We start from the raw sequence: 10,542 nt of genomic DNA on the forward strand, positions 1-10,542 counted from the left end.
GGAGATGTTTCTAGGATGTCTTCTCTAGAATAAGGAAAAGCTCGGTGCTAATTTAGGGGAAATGTAGATATGAATGAGCTTTTCCTGGACTTGGTGATGTCAGGGTTTCCGTTCTTGCGCATTGGTTTTCCTTTACATTTTGTCCCCTGTCCCCTGAGGCTTAAGTGCCCAGTGGGGCAGGGTGTTGAGCAGGCAGGGTCAGGCTGCTGCGAGATGCAGTTTTCAAGTCACCCCCAACCCAGGACGCTGGAGCTCACTGGTGAAATGGATTGTGTTGCCTGGAGAATTCCCTGGCATGAGATGCCTGGTTGCTGGGAGCAGGGACCAGAGAGCTTGGAGGAGAGCACCGCTCGCTGGCCTGTGGGAGTCTTTCAAGAACAAGGGAAGCTGTGATGGCCGAAGAACCCCGACTTCCTAGCTTCAGGAGAAACTTCCTGCCTGAGCACTCCAAGAGCTGCCAAGGCTTTCCCAAGGTGTGTTCATATTTCGGGGGGCAGCCGCAGACAACTTCAGTTCCTGTTCCCTGCAGGAAGTGAGGCTGGGCGTGGGTGGTGTCCCAGCCAGTGGCCTTCAGGACTGCGGGTGACAGAACAGGGACGTGGCCAGGAGAGGTGAGCCGGGCTGCCAGGGCTGCTGTCTCACCGTCTGTCTGAAGGCTCCAGTTAACCACAGCCCTCCTTTCTCTAACCACATTTAAGAAACACTTAAGAGGCAGACAGAGTTGGGAAGATACAGAGCAAAATATCATTTTTATGTGGGTAAAACTATGGGAAAATGTGGCTTGTTGGCCAAGTGAGTGTCTTCTTATTTCACCTCCAAATTAAAAAGACTTGCTTGCAAAATCACAGTACACTGGCTGCGGTGCCCAACTGCCCTGCGGGGTTGGCCTCTGAGAATCACTGCATAGAGAGGCAGTGCTACACAGGTGCCTCCTGCAGGCAGCGGCTCCCACAGTTAGAGAAAGCCAGAGCTGATTCTGTCAACCTCTTCCAGATCTAGACCTGCCAGCCAGATGACCCAGGGAGGACAAAGACCAGTGGACCCAGAAGAGCTCGTCTTACAGAGGGTCTTCCTCTGGGAAAAGGGAGGAAAGAAAGCATGCTCCCTCCCTGATCCCTAGACCAGGTCTTCGGCAGTGGGAAAATGCCTGACCACAGCCACGTGTACATGTGGGGAGATGAATCTCTGCTCATCACCCTGTGTTCAAGCCAAGGTCTATGAGACACAAATGTGATGCAAAGCAGGGTCTCTGATTTCAGGAGATTGCAGCCCAGCTGCAGCAACCAAACATATGGGGCAGCTTAGGGAAGAATTCAAAATGTATTATTAACTGCTCAAATGAAGGAGATGGATGGTGGGAGGTTTATAAACTCAGAGAGGAAGCAGGGCAGGCCACAGAGCAGAGCTGGGCTTCCGGAGCAGGTCCTCCAGGTAGAACTGAACAGATGGGCAGTGCCGGGAGAGGAAGAAGCGCAGGGATTCCTCTGTGTGTGTATAGTGGGGGTGTGTGTGTGTGTGGTGTGTGTGTGTGTGTCTGTGATGTGTGTGGTGTGTGTGTGGTGTGTGTCTGTGTGTGTGTTTGTGTGTGTGATGTGTGTGTGTTTGTGTGTGGTGTGTGTGTGTGTCTGTGTGTCTGGTGTGTGTGCTGTGTGTGTGTCTGTGTGTGTGGTATGTGCAGGAATGAGCACAATGTACAGAGATATGTGAAGTGCGTATGCATGTTTGTGGTGTGTGCAGAGATGTGTGAAATGTGTGTGTGTTCGCACTTGCGTGCGTGTACAAGCGAGCAGGAATGATCACAGCATCCAGAGATCTGTGGAGGCCTGGCCTGGCTTCGCTGGAGAATTGCAGCGATGGAGAAAGAGAGAGGCTGGCATGGATTTGGGCTGCCTGCCTTTGGTGAGGGTTGAACACACACACACCACCGTGATGACTGGCTGACCACATTCTTTCTATAGCTTTGCCTCTAGGTTGGGACAAATCCCATAACCTTGATTACCCATCTGCCAGGTAGGCACTTCTAGTTTTGATCACAGCTTTGCTGAAGGAGCAGCCTTATCTGTAGCAAAGTGCCATGATGCTGTGGCATTGAAAAGAGGAGAAGCCAGCCGGGCCGTGTCTGGCTCCCGTGAGGAGTGCTGGCTAGGTCTGGGATCTAGGTGACCGGGTGACCAGTAGTACCACCGTGCTAATGGACAGTCTGATAGGACAAAGGTGGAAGTAGTTTGGCAAGGAATGGGTACGAGTCTGCTGGGATAGCAGTACTGTTGGGAAATTCCAGCTGTCTAGACCCTGTCAGGAGTTATCTGATGAAGGCTGGGATTTGGTGGGATTTTCTTATGTATACCCCACATCTGAAGTTTATATCTCTTTCTTAAACCTTCGACTTTTCACAGCTTTGTGTTGAGTGCTGTCATGTGTATTCAGAGCTAGATATAGATAGATGGACCCACACAGACTCATCTCTATCCATGTCATTCTCGGTAACTCACCCACGAAATATTAATAACCATTAATACCCAAGGAAGAATCAAAGAAAAAGAAAGTAACTTTTTAACTCAACCCAAAAAGAAACTTGATGACATGTAATGAAGCCATGACATTAATTTATACCCCGTCTCCACAGTAACTGCCTGTTAGTGCTAGGTTATTCCATGTTAAAATAACACGGAGATGCCTGTGCCATCATATTATGTAGAAAGAGACAAAGTGATACACAAAACATGCTTTAAGTATGACCATGCAAAATTTCCCCCAAAATCTATGCTTTGGGTTAAGTAAAACTTGGAAGGAGTACTGTAATATTTTCAAATTAATTAATTAATTGATTAATTTTTTGAGACGGAGTCTCACTCTGTTGCCAGGCTGGAGTGCAGTGGTGCGATCTTGGCTCACTGCAATCTCCACCTCCCTGGTTCAAGCGATTCCCCTGCCTCAGACTCCCACGTAGCTGAAACTACAAGGCACCTGCTACCACACCTGGCTAGTTTTTTGTATTTTAGTAGAGATGGGGTTTCACCATGTTGGCCAGGATGATCTCGATTGGAAGGAGTACTTTAAAAATATGTTTATTTACTTCTCTTCCATAGTTTTTACATTTTCAAATGCCTTTAAGGAGGAAAACCTATTAAATGAATGTCTTCTCTGGAGGCTGGGCTACCAGCAATCCAGTGAAATTGTTAATTATTCTAAATCAACTCGTCTATCTATCCCAGGTCTTTTACTCAAAGATTGAAATGAGATGAGGGTTTCAGGCCAGTTTTCCACTTGCTGTGCTCTTATTCTTGCTGACGTGATGGGCTGTGAGTGTTCCACTAATTTGTCTTGAGTATAGGCTGACCTCAGCAAGCTTTGTCACACCCAACATCACTTGGATTCATATGGGCAGGCTGGGCGCCAGGCCCCGTACTTGGCAGCTCTCCTCTGTGTTTGAAGTGAAATCTGTCTTGTAGATGATGCTGAAACTATGCTGTAGAGGCTGAAATTGTTCTCCGAGCAAGGTCCAATGCTTAGGACTGGAAAAAATTATTGCATTTGGATGTAGTGCGTTTTTCTACAGCGTGTAAGAACCTTTTGTGTAACTCAGTCTCTGCCTCCTGTTCTATACTTACCGCATCCGATCGACATTCTGATTCCCAGCAAGGACACAGACCAGCCCCTGCAAATGTCTGTGCAGAGCTGAGTTGTGTTAAACTTGGATGTTTAGCCATGTTTTGAAGTGGAGCAGTAAGTGAATGACAGGATGTCTGCAAAAGGAAGGTCTGCCACTTGTCCTGTGATAGTTTAGGCTCTTGAAGATTGAAGGCACATCACAGTGAGTATTCCTTGTGTGTGAATAACCTACAGTGCTAAGGAATATAAAAATAATGAAATTGTAGAGGGAGTGCCTTGAGGATTGTCAGCGTGGAGTTGCCATTTGTCCTTCTATCTCATCCCACGTAAGAAGGCCCTGTTCCCTCAAGTGACAAACGTCCATCACCGAGGGGTTCCCAGGCCCCCAGCATCACTCTGAGCCCAGCAGGTGCAGCGGCCAACAAGCTGGTCTCAATCCTTACTCTCCACACATTTAATTTGCAGTGTGCAGGACAGACAAAAAGTAATTATGCAAGTGAATAAGCAGTGGATCGCAGAAGTCTGTGTGCTAGAAAGTGACTGTGGGCTCTTGAGATTGGTGATTCAGAAATGGCCCCTGCTGGAAAATGACGTTTAAGGGGAGACTTGAATGACAATCAGTCAGTTACGCAGAGATGAGAGCTTTCCAGCCAGATGGAATCATTACTGAAAAAGCTGCAGAGGAAGAATAAATAGGAGATGTGTAAGAACCGTGTCTGATGCAAAAAGAAGAATCACGGGTGCTGACGTTGACGTTAGGAGCAGGTGGTGCTGTGGGGCCCAGGGTAGATAGCAGGGCTTTTTACTGGGCGCAGTGCTATGCTGTGGGAAAGTTGGAAGTAGGAGAGTAGCTTTGTGTAATTTTCCTTTAAAGCGTCCTTTTTCCCTGTGGAGCACGGTTGTCAGGAGGACAAGAAAGAAGCAGGGGGCTCAACAGGAGTCTTGTGAGGGGCATGGTGACCGGTCAGCAGACACTGATGTTTTTAGACAGAGGATGGAGGAGGCCGCTGCTCACTGGGCGGTGTGTGGATCAGAGAGGAAATCCAGCCTGGGCAGGATGGAGAAACCCCGTCTCTACAAAAAGTACAAAAATTAGCACACACCTGTGGTCCCAGCGACTAGGGAGGCTGAGGTAGGAAGATCGCTTGAGCCCAGGAGGTGGAGGCTGCCATGAGTCGTGATTGCGCCACTGCAATCCAGCCTGAGCAACAGAGCAGGACCCTTTCTCTAAAGATTTGCAGAGAGAGAATTGATGGCGATTCCAAGGTTGCGGTCCGAGCACTGGGACAGATGGAGTTGTCATTTTACTGTGTTGGTAGCTTGGGAAGAGTCAGTGGGTGTAGGGAGGTGGGACAGAAACTCCTTTGGGGAAGTTAGCTTTAGCTTGTCCCGAGGCCTCTCCCTGAGGCTTGTAGGCAGCATCCTCCCCGGTGTCCTCACAGGATCTTTCCTGAACACCTCCGGCGTCTCCTCTGTGTCTCAGTGCTCTCTTCTTTCATCCTGGGTGAGATGGAAAGATTGCAGGTGCTTGGGATTAGGCGATTTGATTTTCTTTAGCAGTGTTCTAGGCAGAGGCAGAAAAAGTACTAGAGGAGCCTCCCAGGCTCACAGAAACCCCCTTTCCCCAGGTCTCTACAGGGGCAGCATCTGGGTGGGAGACACCAGGTTACACGAGGCCTGGGATTTTATTTGATTGCAATGTTTTAGCGCAGCTGGGAGAAGACTGTGTTGGAAGCTGCCCATATTTAGAGCAGGGCTCCCCAACCTCCCGACTGCACGCCGGCACCAGTCGGTGGCCTGTAAGAAGCAGGTCACATAGCGGGTGAGCAGCAGGCCAGCAAGCCAGTGAGCCAGGCTCCACCTGCATTTACAGCCGCTCCCCATTGCTGGCTTCACCACCTGCCCTCCACCTCCTGTCAGACCAGCAGCAGCATTAGATTCTGACAGGAGAACAAACGCTGTTGTGAACGGCTCATGTGAGCATCCAGGTCACAGGCTCCCTATGAAAATCTAATGACTGACGACCTGAGGCAAACAGCTCCATCCCGAAACCACCCCCCACCCCAAACAAGCTCCAAGAAAGAATTGTCTTCCACAGGACTGGTCCCTGGTACCAAAAAGGTTGGGGACCACCGCTTTAGAGCCGATGGTTCAATCCCATGTCTGGTGGACCCCTGTTTGGGTGACCTTGGAAGCAGACTTGGCTTCTTCCAAGTTTAAAGCAGTTTTTAGGTGGAATGGCATGAAGCTGCTCTTACTCTGTTTTTGAGAAAAATGGCAACGTGTATGGCTCGACCTTGTACTTAGAACTGAAATTCCATCTCAGTGAGCTAGAGGCAGGATGCACAGCTGCAGTGCCCTCCCTCTATGTTCTGTAGTTCAGAACTGCGTGAAGGTTGTTATCTGTGGGAACTCTAACAGGAAGACAAATGGGCGCAAATGTAAGCACACATGATGTGAAACAGACCCTTCCTGGCCAACCGAGGCACTGGCACCTCAGGTTTGCTGCCCATCAGGTCTCCACCAGGGCCTCAGAGATGGACTGAGTGTTTCAGGCAGGCAGCTTGCACCCCAACCTCCCTGCCCCACTGGTACATTCCAGGACCCATGCAGCTGGATTCTCAGGCAGGCAGCTTGTCCATGGTTCTCCCTGCCCTGTGAGTACATTCTAGGACCCTCAGAGCTGGACTCTCAGGCAGGCAGCTTGCCCCCCGTCCTCCCTGCCGTGCAAGTACATCCTAGGAACCCTTGCCTTCTGAATTATATCTTAATCAACTAAAATAAAATCTAAGCTCTAATTAAAAAGCATTTCTAGAAATCTTTTTACCACCTTCTCTAGCAGACCAGTACCTAGCACACAAACCTGAGGAACAGATCGTCTTTTAATATCTTACCCTCTATGTGACAAAATTATTTTCAAATTATCATAATATTAAACAATATTAATGACCAGAAAATACTTTGAGAGTAATTTTTTAAAAATTCAGATTCATATATCTCTATATAAATCATGCTAGTAAAAAATTAAGAAAAATATTACATTTCAAACATTTGATATTTTATGCATAATACCTATTATATTATATTACATAACTAATACAGTATGATATAATACAATATCTAACATTGTGTTATACTAATAACTAATACAATATGATATAATATATATTACATTATATATTTAAACTTGGACTTTAGTATTTTGTTAACTGTCTGATATAATACTATTAAATATAAATGATTGTTTGGTAGCCAAAATATTTTTGCTAAAGGCAAAATTTAGACAAATCATAGCACTGATTTAAGGTTGTATATTTCTGGGTTTTAGTTTTGTAAAATAATAATTAAAAAATGATTAATTTCAATTTTATATATATTTTTCTTATTTAGCATAATATTCCATATCTGAACTAAAATTTGCATTTGTCCAACAGAAATAATACCTCAAAATTTATGCTCTTTCATTGTTTTAAATCCAAAACAAGCAGTCAGGTAAAATGAGGGATCTGAGGTCACTCATTTTCTTGTCCTCCTCTTTGCAGTCATTGTGCTCTTGCTGTTCATTTGGAATTGACCCTTTCAATCCAGGAGTCCGTAGGACCCAAGGGCTGGAGGTGGGAGCTATGCTTAGAGGGAGCTGGAGCCATTCTGGGCTGCGTGGACCTCAGTCCTGGATCCGCGATTGTAGCTGGTCAACACATCGGGGCTGGACCCACGGTTCTGGCGTCTGCAGTGGGTAAGCAGAGGGTAAGGAGTGGAAATGTCCCAGTCGGAAGCTTTATGTAGTAGCCATTTCAAACATAAACCAAGGAAAGATCTGCTCTCCCCCCCACGGAGAAATAACTCATTTCTAGCAGTGACAGCATGACATGGCGATAATACAGAACAGACCAACTTTTTTTCGATTTTGTTATTGGTTTCAAAATCTTCCAAGACAATGCACCTGCTTTCTCTCACATCTGCGGAGTGTTCCCGTGCCTGCCCTTATGTGCCATGCTAAGTCTTCCCAAAACTCCCTACAGTCTCGATGCCCATAGTCATTTAGTTCCTCCTGAACTGCTACCCGTTCCACGACAAAGTCAGGTGCGCACGCTAAGGAGTAAGTTAGAGAAACTGAGCTTCGTGTTTAGAGTTCTAGGTAATGCACACAGACACTGCAGCCTCATCAGTATGAGCATCACAGAGTTCTCCTTCACAGCTACAGGGTCACAGCAGAATATGGATATTCATGTCACTGGGACATGGGGTCACTTTACAATTAGTGGGCACCCTATATCCTCTTACCTGAGGGATGTTGTGTATTTGTATCTCATGGGGGTACCTTATTGACAATAGCAGAATACAGCTGTCAAGCAAATTGATGGGGAAAAAATGACATAATTTGAAAATAAATTACCCATTAATGATATTTCTCCCACAGGCTTATCTGGAATACAAAATAACAGCTGTAGAATAAGTACGTTGATTAATACTGACTCACAGAAACTCAGTTTTGAAGCCTTTATTGTATTTCTGAAGACATGAAGAGTGCTGAATCCCATACCTGAATTCCTTGGAGCAAAGGACGTTTTAGAATTCTAAACTTTCAGGCTTCACAAAGGCAGCGCTGAGCCTGTGTTTTATAACAAGTTGTATAGAAAGTGTCTGGGCAGTGCTCAGGAATGAAATACAGTTGGTCCTCATTATTTGCAGATTTGATATTTCTAAATTTCCTACCTGATAAAATGTATTTGTAACCACAAAATTAACACTCACATTATGTTCACAGTTGTTCACAGACATACGCAGAGCATCAGAAAACTAAAATACATTGTGCACCACCTGCTGTGCTCGCATTCCCAGCCAAGGCTAAGCCAGGCGACCTATGCCTTCTTGTTTCATCTCGTGCTGTGAACAGGTTTCCTTTATAATACCTATTAAGAGCACTTTTTAGATTTTTATTTATTTGGTTTTTATTATTATTATTTTATATACTTTTTGAGACGGAGCCTTGCTCTATCACCCAGGCTGGAGTACAATAGATTTCAGCTCACTGCAACCTCCTCCTCCAGGTTTAAGGGTTTCTCCTGCATCAGCCTCCCACGTAGCTGGGATTACAGGTGCCTGCCACCACGCCTGGCTAATTTTTATGTTTTTAGTAGAGATGGGGTTTCACCATATTGGTCAGGCTGGTCTCAAACTACTGACCTCAAATGATCCACCCGCCTCGGCCTTCCAAAGTGCTGGGATTACAGGTGTGAGCCACCACACCCAACCGCAAGAGCCATATTTTTAAAATTCTGCATTTCTGTGCTTTGTTGATGCTGATCCTGTTTAGGATGGCCCAGAGATAGTGAAGATGTGCTGTCTCCTGTCTGCGTCTCTGACCACAGAGGCCATGATGTGCCTTATGGAGAAATACATGAGTTACAGAAGCTTCACTCTGGCTCATATTCCAGTACTGCTGGCAGTGAGTTCAATGTTCATGAACTAAATGAGGTGTCTTCAAACAGAAACACACATAAAATGGGGCTATGCATTGATTTCTTGATGAAAATGTTGAGACCCGAGGTTTTCAGGAACCTAACCTTGTATTTCCCCTAGGAGCGAAAGTTCACTGTTCACCAATTCAGTATTCACAGAGACTTTATTGAACAGAATTACCAAGAATAAACAGAATTAGCTGTATATGGAGATCTGCTCTGAGAAAAATATGAATATTCACGTGATAGGAGAGATAATGTCTTTAAATAGCTTTATCTTGGTTTAGGTCAGGTTTTGCCGTTATAGTAACGAGTCGATTGACAAGAAGGATACACACTGAGAAATGCATCGCCAGGCAGTTTCATTATTATGTGAGCATCACAGAGTGAATTTAACCAATCTTGATGGTGCAGTCCACCATCAACCTAGGCTACAGGGTATGGCCTATTACTCCCAGGCTATCAGCCTATATGGGATGCACTGGACCGAACACTGTAGCCAGTGGTAACGCAGTGGTATTTGTGTATCTAAATATACTTAAACATAGGAAAGTAAAACCATGTCACTATAATCTGAAGGGACACTGTCATTTATGTAGTCCATAGTGGACAGAAATGTTACACAGCACAGGACTGTAATTAATTTAAGGTTAAACAAGATGCCAAATGAATTAAGAAAAAGAAATTGGTTTCAAACTTTCTAAAGTTTGTAATTGTACATAGGGGCCGTGATAGCTGGTGGAAGACCTTCACAGTCTCTACTTAACAAAATAATGTGATGAATTTGCTTAGCATGTTGACAGTATATCTATGAATAAAGGTTTTGTTTCTTAAAGTTTTTAATTATGGAGAACATATTCTTACAATTGCTTATATTCTTATTTGGTTTGACAAACCTTTTTTTGTTTTCTAAGTCATGAGAAAGTAAGTTTCAATTGGGCACTGTTGCCTTATCACAGATCCCAGGATAGTAAGGTACAAATTACACGAGATTTCCTAAAGCCACTTCTTGCTCTGTTAAGAGGGCATAGGCAAAGCGCAGAGAAATAAAATCAACAGACACCATTCAGATCTCACCTAAATTAATAGTTACAGCTTCCCACTCCATCAGATCATTCATCAGAGCTGCTAATGAGGAGTAAATTAGTTGATTTGAGCTGTACCTCCTTCTCTCTCTCTCTCTCTCTCTCTCTCTCCCTCCCTCCCTCCCTCCCTCCCTCCCTCCCTCCCTCCCTCCTCTCTCTCTCTCTCTCTCTCTCTCTCTCTCTCTCTCTCTCTCTCTCTCTCTCTCTCTCTCTCTCCCCTGGCTCTCCCCTGGGGACAGTGCTAATGAGAAGTGAAATGAACAGAACCTGGCCACAGACCAGAAGAGAACCTGCAGCTGACTGGCCCCTGCTCACCTGGCTCTGAACAATGAAAGGCTGCCTATAAAACAGGAGGAAAAAGAGGAAATTATGTGCAGATGAAT

At 45.4% G+C, this 10,542-nt stretch overlaps 1 long non-coding RNA gene across 1 annotated transcript; it reads left to right on the forward strand.

Annotated features, from left to right (window-relative positions):
* The first annotated feature begins 162 nt into the window (after positions 1–162).
* On the forward strand, positions 163–9,917 carry LOC128932539 (uncharacterized). Its single transcript, XR_008482461.2, has 3 exons — positions 163–473; positions 7,155–7,348; positions 8,033–9,917. It is a non-coding gene; the product is annotated as an uncharacterized LOC128932539 (long non-coding RNA).
* The last annotated feature ends 625 nt before the right edge of the window (positions 9,918–10,542 follow it).

The sequence above is a fragment of the Callithrix jacchus genome, chromosome 7 (assembly GCF_049354715.1).
Source record: "Callithrix jacchus isolate 240 chromosome 7, calJac240_pri, whole genome shotgun sequence".
Taxonomy (NCBI): Eukaryota; Metazoa; Chordata; class Mammalia; order Primates; family Cebidae; genus Callithrix; species Callithrix jacchus.